General features: G+C 38.4%; 1 protein-coding gene across 1 annotated transcript in view; it reads left to right on the forward strand.

Moving 5' to 3' along the window:
* The window catches only part of pvalb6 (parvalbumin 6), a 59,637-nt gene that overhangs the window by 1,066 nt on the left and 41,420 nt on the right, over positions 1-17,151 (forward strand). The window lies entirely within an intron of this gene.

Consider the following 17,151-nt stretch of genomic DNA (forward strand, 5'->3'; position numbering starts at 1 on the left):
TCTTAAAAACCACTGTAGATCTTCATACAGCACGTCTTGTACACAAAACCACTCGTGTGGGGTGAACCTGACCATCTACCCGTAACACACTAATGGAGCTATGTAGCGTAAAAACAGACGTAGTACTGTATGCCACACTACATTTCTCGCAACTGCCAGGAAACAGTAAAGAAAGGGATTTCCCTAAGCTTAAAAGAGGGTGAGGGGCGTTGGGGGAAAGAGATGTGGTCACACAGAACACGTCCTGTCGGAAATTGACTTTTACAGTATTAATTGTGTTTACAGTAGTTTGTAAAAGTTGGTTCAGTTTCTTATGTTTTTTTATGTTGTTTTTAAGTTTATGCTTTCATTTACAGGTTGCGCGGCGTACGGTAGGTGTGCTATATTTAGCTGCAGTGAAGTACACACGTGCATTTAGGTGAATGAACTCGATGAAAACAGGTTTTTGCTCCTACGGTGACATAAACTGTTTTTTCTATGACGAATCTCGGTGGTCTTGACTTGCGCATGCACTGCATTGCCAAAAAAATAAAAAAATAAAATAAAAAACTGCAACACGGTAAATTTACTTGAAGGTAACTTGTTTTCTGGAAATATATCTTGATTTTTTTTTTTGTATTTGTTCTTGTTTTAAGCACAATACTCTAAATTATATTTATGCTTAAAAGCAAAAAAAAAAAAAAAAGTTTCCTTTTTTAATCTTGAGTGTTTTATTGTTTTAGGTTAAGTTGTGTCATTTCTCAGAGAATCCTAAGGATTAAAAAGTCTTCAGAGTGTAATTGTTTTTATCTTTTTTGGTTTTTGATTACCATGTTATGATCACCTCATCAAAATTACCTTTTTAATTAACGGATTAATTCATTCATTTCTAAAAAGTGAATCTTTTTGAATCAGTGTTTTTTTCAGTCCTTGCGACCTCAGTAAATTAGAGAAAGAAAAAAAAAAATATATATATATATTCACATTCACATTTAGTTATTTAGCAGACGCTTTTATCCAAAGTGACTTACAAGTTAGGACAATAGAAGCAATCAAAACCAACAAAAGAGTAACAATATGCAAGTGCTATGACAAGTCTCGGTTAGCCTAGCGCAGTACGTGGATTATTATTATTATTTTTTATTATAAAGAAAGCAAGTAGATAGAAAAAAGAAAGAAAGAAATAAAGAAAGCTAGTGTCAGATAGATACAAAGAAGACTAATAAATACAAAGAAGACAGATAGATAAAACAGAATTAGAATAGAGAGTGCTAGGGTTAGCGGGTCAAATATATATATATATATATATATAAACACAAACACATTTTTTTTAAATCCCCAAAACTTGTGTGTATTCACAGGCTCCTTGAATTGTTTGATATTTTTTGATTATAATATATATTAGTGTATTATATACTTTCTAATAATTCTGTAAACACCAGCAGATTATAGTATTTCATAGTCTTACTCATATATTTTTTAACTTCAGTAAATGGCTGTATATAATTTCAGTAGCTCAAAGCCTACTCTGAGAAAAAAACAAACAAACAAAAAAAAAAAAACATTGAGAAATCAGTGAATTATAGAGTTTCATACTCCTCTAAATGAATATATTTGTTTAAAAAAAAAAAAAAGTCCTTACCTGTATTTCTGTCATCAAGAAAGGCTTGTAAACATTCCATTCATCAGTGCTTGGAAAAAAGTGGGTTTACTTGGTCTGATGCAGTCAACTTCATATCAGTATGCTTTCCTAGGCTGTGTTCTCATTACTGAAGTGCAATTGCACTCATGAGATCATTTACTTGAACTACCTCAAAGCCAAAACTTCCTTCTTTTTTTTCTCTCAGTTGGGTAAAAACATTAGTTGCTTGGTCATCAGAAACAGTCTTGCCACAGGAACAAGGTTAACTGAATGTGAACAAAAAATAAATAAAACTGACCAATGATGTCTTGATCAATATAATTTAATGACAGTATTCACCTTTACCACCACCATATTATGGATAAGGAAATTCACAGCTCTCAGAAGCATGAAAGAACACCTCTACACATGGATTCACACCGACAAACATAAACTCACACTTAACCACCCACATTCACTTGCTAACACCCATGCTAAGATACACCCATGAACTCACATATGCAGACTCAAAAGAGCTTTTCAGTAAAAGGCAGGAGATGTCGGAAGTGTCAGAAATTTATCTCTTTCTCTTCCTCTTTCTGTCTGTACATGAATTATACTCTGCTCTGCTATTTGAATTCATCAAAGTCATTCAAATCAAATCTAATAAGTTTTTGGCCTTTTTGATTAGTTGCAGATGAAAGAATGTTTGAACATCCAGTCTAGTTCTCTCATATTTCCTTTAACCACACGCAATTCCTCGGTAACTTCAGCAACTTGGAGTCCTAAATGAAGGGTGACCAAAATTACTCAAAACGCTTAGCAATGCTGGTAAGTCTGTGACACTTGATTGTATTTTTGGCTTTTTTAATTCACAACATGCAATGGTTTACACTAGGGTTGGACAAAATAATGTGAACACCCTTATGAACACTTGGGGATTTTAACATTCATGTTGACAAGAAAGACTGTGGACTGACAAAGGACTTCTTGTCTCTTTTAGAGTGTTTTGATCTGAAACAACTAGTGGACTTTTCTACTCATAACAAGGGTCACACCTTGGATTTAGTGATTACCAACTGTTCATTTTTGTCTCGGTCTACCCCTATAGATTTAGGGTTGTCTGACCACCTGGCTATCCTTTTTAATATGGAACTGTCATGTACAAAAATGCCATGTACACAAACGGTAAATTATCATAATTGGAAATCGATAGATCTTCAGGACTTCTCTGCTTTTGTTGAGTCTTCTGTAAGTGGTCTCTCTATATCTGACCCCCTGGAGGACAAAGTCTCTGTGTTAAATTCTGCTCTCCTCTCTGCTTTGGACTCTTTTGCACCTAGGAAATCTCGATCTGTGTCCTATGTACGCTCTGCTCCTTGGTCCCATGTCCTGCATCTGTCAGGTCTCAGTACTTCTCCCAGATAATTTTAAATAATCAAAGTAATCCCAGACAATTGTTTCATGTCATTAACAAAATTTTGAAAGGCAACAGTTCTGCCAGCGTACCCTTTACGGCTAATTTCTGTGATAGGTTCCTTGATTTTTTTAGTTCTAAGATTGATAAGGCTCGTAGCTATATGAGTACTACCTTTGTTTCGGCTGATACTGCTCTTAATACCACTCAATTCTCTGGAGCCCCTCTCTCAAATTTTTTCACACTTGATTTAATTTCTCTGAGCAAAGAAGTTTCACAAATGAAGGCTGTCACCTCCATAGTTGATCCTGTACCGACATGCTTATTTAAAGCATGTTTTACCTGTGTGGGTCCTGTTGTCTTGAGTATTATTAATGACTCCCTGGGCTCTGGTGTTGTCCCAGCATCTTTCAAAATCGCTTCAGTCACCCCTGTACCAAAAAAGATGAATTCGGACTTGGACAATTTAAATAATTACCGCCCCATTTCGAATCTCCCTTTTTTAGCCAAAATTCTGGAGCGAATTGTGGCATCTCAATTACATACCCATCTTACACTTAATAATTTGTTTGAGCCTTTTCAATCTGGATTTCGTAAGTTTCATAGCACAGAAACAGCATTAGTGAAGGTCACTAATGATCTGTTACTTGCTGCGGACTCTGGCTGCCTGTCAATTTTGATCCTTCTTGATCTCAGTGCAGCTTTCGACACGGTTGATCATTCTCTTTTACTCTTGCGGTTGAAATCTGTGTTTGGTATTACAGAGACAGCATTGAATTGGTTTAAGTCTTATCTCTCAGACTGTAGGCAGTTTGTCTCCATGGGAGGACACAAGTCTAAAATTGGCTCAGTCAAATTTGGGGTACCACAGGGAGCACTCTTGAGTCCATTACTCTTCTGTATGTATATTTTTCCTCTTGGCCATCTCTTGAGATCTTTTGGTCTTAATTATCACTTGTATGCAGATGACACACAAGTGTACATTCATTCTAAACCGGGTGATCTTGCTGTTGCTTTTTTGGAGCACTGTATCTCTGAGATAAAAATTTGGATGTCTCAAAATTTTCTTTGCCTTAACAGTGATAAGATGGAGGTTATGCTTATTGGATCAACACACAAACTTCGTAAAGCTGGACCTTTAACACTAACTGTAGATGGTTCAGTCTTGGAATTTCAAACAAAACTAAAGAACCTGGGGGTTCCCTCCAATATTGGAATCCCTACACTGGCTCCCTGTTAGGTTTCGTATTGACTTCAAAATTCTTATGCTTACGTATAAGGCTTTGCATGGTTTGGCACCAAATTATCTTTCGGAACTTCTAACGATTTACTCGCCTAAATGGAATCTCCGTTCCTCTGATTCTGGCCTTCTGACTGTCCCTACAACTCGTTTACGCTCTATGGGTGACCGGGCATTTTCCTCCCTTGCTCTTAGACTCTGGAATTTTCTTCCTTATAATATTAGAAATGCAGAATCTTTTAATGTGTTTAAATCTTTTTTGAAAACTCACTTTTTTAGACTTGCTTATCTGTGAGTTTTTAGGTGCTGAGGGGAAGGGTATTTGTTTTTTATTTATTTTTTTTCCTGCATTGTGCTTTTATTGTTACCCCTTTCCCTCTATATATTTTGTATCCTCTTAAGTGTAAAGCGCCTTGAGAATTAACTTTTAAAGGCGCTATATAAAAATAAATTTATTATTATTATTATATTATTATTATTATGGGGGTTAGTAACATTGTATAGGCTAGAGTGAAAAAACAAAAGTTGGCTCATAATTAAAAGTTGGAATTATCTTTTTGTTTTCTATATTCTCTAGGTTGTGTGTCAGTAAATTGTGTTCAGCAGTGTTAAGGGCAAAACAAAGGAGATGTTTAGCAGTTCGTCTGCAGTATTCGTTTAGCATTATTTCGATTTTTTTGCACCCTCAGATTGCAGATTTTCAAATAGTTGTATCTCGAACATTGCATAAATGGAAAGCTTATTATTATTCAGCTTTCAGATTATGTATAAATCTAAATTTCAAAAAAATTGACCCTTATGACTGGTTTTGTGGTCCAGGGTCACATATAAACTGTTTTTAGACTAACGAGAAAGTTTTGAGTTCTGAAACTTACAGTATGGTTTTATAGTATGATGATCACTTATATGTCAAAAGATCGAGGGAATTTTGGTTTCTCAGTTCATGAGAAACCAGGTGTATACAAAAAAGGGCAAAACATCATCAGCAAAGAAGAATGGTAGGTAAAAACTGAAAGTGAATGATAGGGACCGTCAAGCAATAAGAGGGATTGTGTACAAATAACACAGAACTACTGCAGCATAATTGACAGCAAACCTCAATATTCGCCTTGAAGTGAATATACAGGTGCATCTCAATAAATGAGAATGTCGTGGAAAAGTTCATTTATTTCAGTAATTCAACTCAAATTGTGAAACTCGTGTATTAAATAAATTCCGTGCACACAGACCGAAGTAGTTTAAGTCTTTGGTTCTTTTAATTGTGATGATTTTGGCTCACATTTAACAAAAACCCAACAATTCACTATCTCAACAAATTAGAATATGGTGACATGCCAATCAGCTAATCAACTCAAAACACCTGCAAAGGTTTCCTGAGCCTTCAAAATGGTCTCTCAGTTTGGTTCACTAGGCTACACAATCATGGGGAAGACTGCTGATCTGACAGTTGTCCAGAAGACAATCATTGACACCCTTCACAAGGAGGGTAAGCCACAAACTTTCATTGCCAAAGAAGCTGGCTGTTCACAGAGTGCTGTATCCAAGCATGTTAACAGAAAGTTGAGTGGAAGGAAAAAGTGTGGAAGAAAAAGATGCACAACCAACCGAGAGAACCGCAGCCTTATGAGGATTGTCAAGCAAAATTGATTCAAGAATTTGGGTGAACTTCACAAGGAATGGACTGAGGCTGGGGTCAAAGAGCCACCACACACAGACGTGTCAAGGAATTTAGCTACAGTTGTCGTATTCCTCTTGTTAAGCCACTCCTGAACCACAGACAACGTCAGAGGCGTCTTACCTGGGCTAAGGAGAAGAAGAACTGGACTGTTGCCCAGTCATCCAAAGTCCTCTTTTCAGATGAGAGCAAGTTTTGTATTTCATTTGGAAACCAAGGTCCTATAGTCTGGAGGAAGGGTGGAGAAGCTCATAGCCCAAGTTGCTTGAAGTCCAGTGTTAAGTTTCCACAGTCTGTGATGATTTGGGGTGCAATGTCATCTGCTGGTGTTGGTCCATTGTGTTTTTTGAAAACCAAAGTCACTGCACCCGTTTACCAATAAATTTTGGAGCACTTCATGCTTCCTTCTGCTGACCAGCTTTTTAAAGTTGCTGATTTCATTTTCCAGCAGGATTTGGCACCTGCCCACACTGCCAAAAGCACCAGAAGTTGGTTAAATGACCATGGTGTTGGTGTGCTTGACTGGCCAGAAAACTCACCAGACCTACATTTCCTCTTGTATTGTCAAGAGGAAAATGAGAAACAAGAGACCAAAAAGTGAAAGAACCAAAGACTTAAACTACTTCAGTCTGTGTGCATTGAATTTATTTAATACACGAGTTTCACAATTTGAGTTGAATTACTGAAATAAATGAACTTTTCCAAGTTATTCTAATTCATTGAGATGCACCTGTACAAAAAACTGACCACAGAGACAAAACCAACATCCATGAAAGAGCTGCAACTGATACAACTTTAGTAAGAGATACCATTGCTAAACTGCGAAAAAGATGGTGTCAAGATCATAAAAGTTGTGCAGCAAGTCGACAATACAGATTGTGTCAAAGCACTTAACAGTACCAAATTTGAGGATAGAGTGTCAGTAATGTATAATGATAAGATTAAACACTCAATTTTCTCAATTTTCAGTTAAAGTCATTTCATTATTGAATTCAGAGATGTCATTGTCTAGCTCAGTTTAGTTTAAATAGTATCTGTGCAACCAAATGGACGATAATCGCTAGAAATTAAGTAGCAGCACCAAGATGAACTTCAGAATTTGCACTGTCCAGACAAATCAGCTGACTTGAGTATTATCAAACTACTGTGGGCAGTTTTGGAGAGAAGAGCGAGAAGCAGATTCCCTTCTTCAATGTCTCTAAAGCAACTGGCAGATGTTCTGATAGACAACTGGAGAATATTTAAAGGATACTATTTTGGGTTGGAAGCTGAATTAAAGGCAAAGGCTGATCAGCCACTTAATAATGAAATATTTTTCGTATTATTTTGTCTAACCCCTGTAGAGTGTCACAGATCGGTCAGGCTCTCTCTCACCATCCTATCACTGCGCATACCCTCACCTGATGATTTATTACACACACCTGCACCTCATGAGCACCTTCATCAAGCTGGCTACAAAAGCACACACCTCATTCCAGCGTCCGGTCTCGTTCATATGAAGTGGACATTCTCTATGCTATCCAAGCGCTATATTGAAATGCCTACCTTGCGAGGTTACGGCGAGGTTACCGACTGCCCACCGTCCTCTGCGAATTCAAGCCCGCCGCCGCCTGTGGCTCTGAAGTCATGTCTGCCATCCGCAGCTCACTCAAGCCGCCTGAGCCCACTCCGGTCCCAAAGTCCATCCCTGTTGGAGAGATCTCAATTCCTGAGTCCCATCCCGAAATGGCTGCCGCCCATATGCCCCTCGGATTATTGGTGGAATATAAGGGGATGTCTTGGAGTCCAGCCCCGGAGCTTGCTCCAGCCCTAGAGCTCGCCCCAGTGTTGAGCTCACACCTCACCTCACTCCAGCGTCCAGTCTCGTTCATACGAAGTGGACTCTCTCTATGCTATCCAAGCACTATATTGAAATACCTACCTTGTGTACTTGCCTTCTGTGTCTCCTCCAGTGTGTTCCTCTGCTCCTCGCTCCAACGTCTGTTCCAGGTGCCATATCATTGTGGATCTTGCCTCAGCTCATCATCAGAAGTTTGTGCTATCTCTAGTCTCCATTCCATGATCTCCTGTGAAACAAGAAACGAGGTTATACTCCCCATCGATCCAAGAACTGTTCCATTGCCTTTGATACTCACCTGCCCTTACAATCTGCCTCTGTTGCTGTAAATAAAGATACCAGTATATTTTCCAGTATAGTCTCCTTCCGTAACATGGAGGTGAAGAAATAGTAATTAAAGAGAAGGACTGGGAAATATTGCATGCCCACTTTGACGTCTCATTGCCCACATAGGCACCAAAGATCAATTTCTCAATGCATGTACAGCAAGACTACGGCAACAGAGTAATTGCAGCTGCTTCAAAACTGTCTTCATTATAGCTCCATCAAGAAAGTATGAATGAAATTTCAGCTATAAAAATTCACATTGAATGCTTTTATATGCTTTGGTTTGTATGCTCTCTTCAGTTTTGATGGCAGAATGCATGCATTTGGCCATGATCTGTGCATTAAAAGTTCACTCGCATTAAAGTGACGCTTCCTGACCACAAGGGCCATAAATTAGATTCTGATATCTCTGCCACAAAAATAGTTCATATGAACTATTAAACTCCGGTTGGATGGCAAATATCAGCTTCCTTAAACATGCATCTACATGAACAAACCAACATTTAATCAGTATGTTTCAGTAGAGCCTTTACAAAGCATTATTGTGAGAATTGCCCTCTTAGAAACCGTTATTTTTAATGGTCCCCAGTTGCATTTATCAGATTTTTCATCGTTAAAGTATGCTGTCAGTCTCCAAACCTTCTGTGGAAATTGTAAAGCGGGAAGCACTAGATAGATAGATAGATAGATAGATAGCTCACCAAATGAAGCTCATCGTCCAATGATTTTTATCCTTTTCGTCACACCATCACCATTTTAGGAGCAATGAGTTCTGATTACTTGACAAATGACAGTCAGCCTTTACTTGTACTTGTCAAGAGTGTGACTGTCTGTCAGACCACATGTTAAAAAGAAAAAAATGAAAGAAGAAAACAAAGAGAGATCGTGTGAAGATAAGACATGCACTGTGGGGGGAAAAGACAAACTGTTTCTTTACAGATGAGCAGAGCGAGCCTCTGTAGATCACAGCATTGTCATGAGTGAAAATATGTCTTATAATATTTGATTCAAAGTGAGATCAAATATCAGAAAAATGCATTTGTTTTGCTGGCTTCTATTTCATAAGCAGAGGAGACCTCGATCAGCACATTTCTGTGTACAGCAGTTAGTTGCTTTGTAGCAATGAATAGAGTATGCACACAATGCAGTAAAACAGTACATTGCTCTACACTATTGCACTCGCTGTTCAGGAAGAGGTTTGTCTCACTTTGAAAAAACACACTCATGACACTTGCCTTGGCTCTGTGCAGAGCTCTGTTATTGATTGTACAGAAAAGACAGGGAGAATAGTGGAAAATGTGTGTAGGCTTTATCAGAATTTCTGTCTCTCAGGAAAATGATGAGTGCAGACAAGAAGAGAACAAAGCCAAATATACAGTTTTGCATGTGGACACTTTTAAGGGCACAAACTGCTCTTATTATGAACTCGTTACCTTTTAAATATAATTTTGTGTCCATGCAGACTCAGAAAAAAGCCCTGGCCCCCTGACCCTGCAGAATTTGCATAAAACCAACCAAAAACCATCTGACTGTAGCCAACCTGTGATATATTTTTTGCATGCAGTATGCATCAGATGAGCAGTGGATGCCCCGTGGCCATTATTTTTCATGCATTGCAGTTAAATTAATTACTGAACGTCACAAACTATGTAACCAAAAGGACTGGAGCAATATTCCCTATTGGAAAAGAAAAAACAGCATATGCTGGTTAGGTATGTTTTGAAGCATGGCAGCTGGTTTAAGCTGGTCCTCATTTGGTCATGAGCTGGTTTAAGCTGGTCCTGAGCTGGAGCTAGTTGCTTAGGACCAGCACATGAACAGCTTAAGCCAGCTCAAATCAGCTTCCATGCTTCAAAACATACTCAATGGGGCTAGCATACAAGGATCCATACTTTTAAAAAGTAAAAAAACAGGATGCCATTTGGGCATTTTTGGCCTACTGTTTTAAATCAGCTATATGTAGTACAAATAGTATTTTATTTGTGAATGTGCATGAATTGTGAATGTTCATTATCCATTGTCTGACCACTTTTTAAAGTTTTGTTTGTGCACAGTTTTCCAGTCTTTTTGTTTTGACTTACTGTGGTATATACTGTATGTCTTTAAAACAAGATTATGGATAAGTTTCCATAAAATAAAGATGAGTATTAAATGGTTAGCTGCACATTAGCTTAATGTTAGCATTAGCACAGGAGGCTGGTCATGTGCCATCCATCTGGGTTTTTATTCAGTCTTTCCCATTCTGTGATGGATTGTATTCATTTGCAGAGCAGTTTTACCTTCTCAGATGTGTGTGAAAGTTTGCATATTCACACATGACTGATATCTGGATTCCCCTGTTTCTAATTTGATGTTCGTTCGACTCAGTTGAATTTCACACCTTTTCGCTTCGGTTGCTTTTGTGAGTGTTTTGTTTTTTTAGACTGATAAAATGATCAAAACCCCTTTATCCTTCTTTGAGCATGTGTAGGATGCAAGCATTTGAATGTATTGTTTGTATATTGAGTTCCCATTGCAGTTTAGCAAGAAAACCATTGTCTTTCATTCACAGGGTCTTGCCATCTAGACATTTATAACACTTTTTAGTCATTTAGCTGCTAACACTACACGTCAGCGGAGAATTTTTTTAATCTGTGACTCAATTCAGAAGAAAATGTCTCAAAGTCATGTGCCCTAGAGTAGAACTGCCTCTTACTGGCCTCTCATCCTTCTTTTTCCAAGATCACCTTGTTAAACTCCGTGCCCTGTAATTACCTTTCTCCCTCAGAGCCTTGCATGATTCTCTCAAACAGTTCTCTAGAAAGTTTGCGTTCTCTAGAGTTCTTAACACAACTTCCTGGTGACGAGTGTTGCGTCTTTTTTCAGTGTAAACTCAAAAGCCACAATAAAGTTAGAACTTCCTTATTTTAACTTTTCTCAGGACCTCTTTTTCCACTGTTAAACCTTTTAGTTTGTTTTCATATAGTTTATTTCAAGTTGTGCTACTCTGACGGTGACTCATTATGGACAGGTAGGATGGTTGTGTGGCCCAAAATTACTTTCACTTCCTGTTAGGTGTTTTACAGGAACTGTTTTTGGAGTAATTTTGTGTTGTTTGTGGACCGAACACTAAAACAACACACTAAAGTATTCTACACCACGTAAATCGAGGGTTTAAATTAAATCAACAATTTATGTGGTGTAATGTGATTTAGTGTGTTGTTTTAGGATACCTTGAGGTGTATAATAATATAAGAAAGCTCTTCAGTAACAATGCCAACAGTATCAAACTATGTGAAAATATCAAACAAGAAGAGCCCTTAAAGCAACTGGGCATTGTGGATATTAAAGATACATTTCATTTGAATGCTAACAGCTTTTTCCAGATATTGTAGATGTCCTTGTGTTAACAAGACAAACTCTGACCCCTCTCATCATAAGTGAATTGAAGCTGATCGAATGTGATTAGTATATGAAAGTTTGCCCCTGTAGTGCCACCTAGAGTTTTTTCCTTGACATACAGTATCTGTTAATATTTTAACCTCAGATTACTAATGAAGGTGTTCTGTGTGAAAACTCATGTTTCTTATTCTTGAACAGAACGCCTCCTTATAATGCAAGCGAACAGACGCAGTTGTTTCCCGTCAGTCTCTTGGTAGTAAGAAGTTCCTTAGAAGTTGCAATTTCTATATGATGTAATGCTTTCAGAAGTGACTCTACTTCCTGTCAGCCCAGCTGAGGCAGACTGTCTGGCTGTAAGTTCTGTATTGTAGTATTAGCACATTCTCCTGGTTTGGAGAAGTTGTTTTCTCATTCAGGACATTTGGGACTTTTTTCTTACCCATTTGTTTTATGCTCTAAAGGGCACCTATTATGCCTCTTTTTACGAGATGTAACATTGGTCTTGGGTGTCCCCAAAATGTGTTTGTGAAGTTTCAGCTCAATATACCCCACAGATCACTTATTATAACATCTTGAAAATGTCAATTTTGGGGGCGTGAGTAAAAAAAGCTGTTTTGGTGTGTTTCACTTTAAATGCAAATGAGCTGCATATTCCGCCACGTCTCCAGAAGAGGGTGTAGCATATACGTCTCTGGGTTGCATACCTACTGCAATAAACAACTGGTAGAAGCAACATGACTGAGAGCATTCACCCGTACATATGGGAAGCCAAACACACCGAAAAAGCATGGGACGAAACAGCACAATTTTACAGAGCTTGTGCTGCGTTGACCTGTCATTGGCGCGGTTCAATGGACTGAGCCGTGCGACTGACTGAACAGCACAGGGAGGACATGTTTGCTAGCGCCAGACAGCGCAGCACTGATCATTTCAAATACTTCGATAATATACTCACACAAATACGATAAAACGTTAGCTAAGCACTATAACGACATGACATTCACAAAGCAGTCTGCCGTGAAATGATTTGCGCAGACATAAATGTATTTAGGTAGATTTTGAGGCACATTACCTTCAAAAATAAAAGTGATCCACTGCGTCCTCAGTGGCTCAGATGTTGTGAGAAAATGAAGACTCTTACACTGGATGCAAGCGGTGCGGTGCGATGTAACAAAATACAATAGAACCTGTTGCGGCGTGGTGCGACACGACAACTGATGCATCCGGTATAGTTATGTTCATCCAAACACAGAACACCGGGATTGCGTACGAGACATTGTTGACATTACAGCTGCTCGAGCACAGAGAAAAATGGAGGAAAGCATACAAATACAGCTCGCTGATGGCGAAAACTACAGTAATGCAGGACCGTCAGTCAACGGCTGTGGGCGGGGGCCTAAACAAAGTGACATTGCATTGCTTTGAGAATCAAAACCGCTTGCCTAATGAGACTGATTTGGGTTAATGGGGAATAAAAAATAAGGAGTTGGGTGGATTTTTGTGTTCACACACTGCCAACACACACATATGTCCAAACAACATGTAAAAGTGGATTTTACATAATAGGTTTCCTTTAAAGCTCTCCTGTAGTCATACGCAGCTCTTACGCTGTGTCCTAACTACACACGGTGCAACGCTGTAACACAAGATAAAAGATATCTTTTCCATGTTTATCAGAGGTTTTGTCCTAACTAGCCACAACGGGGAAACGCCAAATTTCGTTTTATCCATTTCGTTGCAAGTGCAGTGCACTTCCAGATAGAGCCCGCCCATATGCTTCTGATTGGCTGTGATATTTGATTGATTCTGTCGTGCCGCGTCTAGTGTGGACACCCAAATTGCTTGTCACTGGAATCTTGTTGTGTCGCATGTAGTTAGGACACGGTGTCCTATTCCAGAGCCATTTTTTTGAGCAATTAATGCTGATGGAGGTCTAACGTGGTGTAAGTGTGTCCTTTCCTGTTCTTCAGAAGCTTAAGCCACAGTCTGTGATGTTGCACTGAGAGCGTTAGTGTGTGTGTGTGATTTAGAGGGAATTATGTAGCCTTTGTCCTTCATGCTAGAGCTGCACAATTGACTCTTCAGCAGGCTGGAATGGACTACAATTCCCATGGGATGTCCAAAGGATACCGCATCCTCTCAGTGCTTTGATATTCATCCCAGTGAGCTGCTTGAAGACCTTGAAATTCTAATGCAGTGATTTTATAATTCACAAAAACATGATCACTAGTCCTGATTCTCTGTTTTGTATAAAACCGGATTTAAAAAAAAAAGAAAAAGTGTGTCGTGCAGAACTCACCGCCACGATCCTGTGTGGTGCTAAGGTGTTATGAGTTTGGTTTGCTGTCTGTCTGTGCGTTGCTAGTCTACTTCCTTTTCAGACCTGAGCCTCCGGTTGAACCCAGGACTTCAGTTCAATCTTCAGTGTGTAAAACTCCCAGGGATGAGCTGTTTGATGGGCTGGAAACAAAAAAGAAGACAAGTACCACAGATTTGTCTAGAAACCTGGGGCCTTTTTTTATACTGGTCATAAAAGATGACCCCAAGAGGTATGAGTTAAGTGCTGAAGTTTAGGGCTTTGTTCATGAAATATTGACTTAATTTTCTCACACATTAACAGAGCAATGCATTTGTTCCCTGGTTTGTTGGTAAAAGGTCTTCTCAGGATAGCGAGACTCTATCCATTTAATTATTAATCTTTACATCACTGGGAATATTTCAACTGTGCTTAACACTTAACTGAAATGAGGCAAGATTGTTGCAGGATTTCTCTACGTTATGTTTCCTGATGATTGTTCCCTGAAAGTGAGCTTCCATGCAGTTTATTTCCATATGCAGTAAATGTGTTGAAGGCTTTGAACTGCCCCTAGTGGTTGTTTGCTGGAGATGCTGGTGAAGTGTTTTGTGGAGAGCTGGATAAGAGATGAGCTCATTATGATTTGCTCTTTTATTCCATGTCTAAATGGATTTAGGGATCAGTTTAATGCGCATTAAATGAACGAATTCCCTTCTGGATCCCAAAGCAAACTGGGGAAAGGTGGAAGTGAGCTTTACTAGGCTATTCTGGTAAATCTGTCAGCTTTCTCCTGGATCATTCAAGAAGAAAGGGCTGCACACATCCCTTACATGGAGTCTGCACATCTGAAACTCTTTACACCAGATCAGGTTTTCTGATGAGTTGGTTTCTTGTCATGTAATGCCAGCTGAGTAATATATTCGTGCGTTCTATTAGCCAAACCTGTGTGTGTAAATTTTGAGATTCACTGATCAGTCATTGTATTACCAAACAGCTAAGGTAAACTTTAACTGTGTTTTGTATAAATTTGTGATGTGGGTTGAAGGTTGATTGCAGAACAGGTTGATGTGATATTGAACGTCATTAGTGTTTAACTGATCTGGGAGCTGTGTTGGCTGTCAGCCTAAAAGCTTACTTTTATAAACAACAAAGAAGCTCAGTAACCCAGCACAAATCATTCTACTCAAGAATAAATGGCCAAAAATACTGAAGAAAAAAGCAAATGTTGCCTGTGATCGGTTGAGGCACTCGCTGATTGTGTCACTCACTTCACATACATTTTAAGTGTTTCAAGGAGTCTGTAAGGCCTATATGCTGCTCTCAAGTTCACCTCTGCTCTGTTTGTTGTCCCCTCCGCTGTTTGCACATATTCAAATCATTTTTGCATAAAAGCTGCTTATTATTCAGAGAATAAATGTAAAAGACATTGGGGCTCATTTACGAAACTAACGTACGACAGAAAATTGGGCGTATGGTCGTTTCGACACAAAACTTGGAATTTATCAATATGGATGATGAGCGGTGGCTACGATCAAATCTCACCTCGGGTCTCAGCTCGTGTACGCAAGTACATAATCAACATAAAGCATAATCAACAGACCATGAAGGTGCACACATCTGGAGAAAAACAGAAAAGGAATAAAATAAATACAGCTACACGAAACTATTTATATTAAATAATTAACAGATTAACAAAAGAAAAAACAAACAAACTGTGCGACAAATAGGCCACTTTCGTATTTTTGACACTCTTAGTGCATTTTATACGGTGACGCATTGCTGCCACACACATATTATTTTTTCCACTCAATTATGTCGTAATAACGAGATCTTATGTCGTTAAAACGACATCTTTTCTCGTTTTAACGACATCTTTTCTCGTAATAACGAGATGTTTTCTCATTAAAACGACATATTTTCTCGTAAAAACGAGATGTTATGTCGTTAAAACGACATAATTATCTCGTTAAAACGACATCTTTTCTCGTAATAACGAGATGTTTTCTCGTAAAAACGACATCTTTTCTCGTAATAACGAGATGTTTTCTCGTTAAAACGACATCTTTTCTCGTAATAACGAGATGTTTTCTCGTTAAAACGACATAATTATCTCGTTAAAACGACATCTTTTCTCGTAATAACGAGATGTTTTCTCGTTAAAACGACATCTTTTCTCGTTAAAACGACATATTTCTTTCTCATAATAACGACATATTATGTCATAAATATTTTCCCGTTATAATAGATGGTAGCCTGCATTATGTGAGCAAGCTGATTGTCCGTGCTACTGTCCTGACATATAATCTGCACGCTGCTGAAGTTATGAAATACACTGTTTTAAATGTATTTTAATGTAATGGTTTTAATTTGTAGCGGCATGTTTATTAGGATTAATCTCCAATCTGTCTACAATATAGTGCTATCCAATAACTACACTCAGACCCATGACTCATTTAGGCTATATGATCAGATCAAAACAGCCATTTTTGAATATCCACTCCGGGCTTGGAATATTTCTTTATTTGAATGACTGAAGTTTGATTTAACAACAAATCGAAATACGAACAAAAAGAAATAATATATATAATATATTTCTCCAAACATTATATTTCATAACACTATTATGGTAGTCCTGCAATTCGATCTATTAAAGAAATAAACACTCGGAGACAAGCAATATTAACTTCTCTTGTTGTTCAGCCTTAGTACAGTCGGTAGTCCCGCCCCTCCTCCACTCTGATTGGTTGACTGACTAGAAAGTGAGAGTGATGAGCGCAGCATTTAATCCAAATTTGAACATTCTTCAACTCAAGGCGCCGAGAAAAACACGCCCGAACTCTCAGCGCGAAAAAGACGCTCAGCGCTTGGCACGCTGCTGGCGTTTTAAAAAACGAGGCGCTCCCATTTAGAACAATTGAAAAAATATGCCAGTCTCGGCTAAAACTTGGTGGACACATGGCAATTGGCTACTGAAGGAATAGGCTGCGCTGCGCCTGGGTGTGTGAGCACAATAGTACAGATGAGCTCAGACGGGAAAGATTGTACAGAACCTCTTGTTGGATTTAGGCTATAGGAATTAAATAAACACAAATTTGTTTTCTATTTTTTTTTATTTAGACCTTTAGACATAGGTGCGCCAGAAAGCGCACCCTGTTATTTTACAAAAGCAATTTGTAAAGTTTTGTTGTTATTGTAGAAGTATAGAAAATAAAGGAGACATTTATATTTCTTTCCTCTATTATCACAACTTAGCTAATCGCGCTGGCGCCGAACCAAGAAGAGCAGTATAGCCTACTGTGCTTTATATGAAACGTATATTTGCAAGAAATATAGCCTATAAAACAGCCAGACAGTGTGAAGAAACGTTATTGTGACTAA

Source organism: Onychostoma macrolepis, chromosome 03 (assembly GCF_012432095.1).
Source record: "Onychostoma macrolepis isolate SWU-2019 chromosome 03, ASM1243209v1, whole genome shotgun sequence".
In the NCBI taxonomy this organism is placed as follows: domain Eukaryota; kingdom Metazoa; phylum Chordata; class Actinopteri; order Cypriniformes; family Cyprinidae; genus Onychostoma; species Onychostoma macrolepis.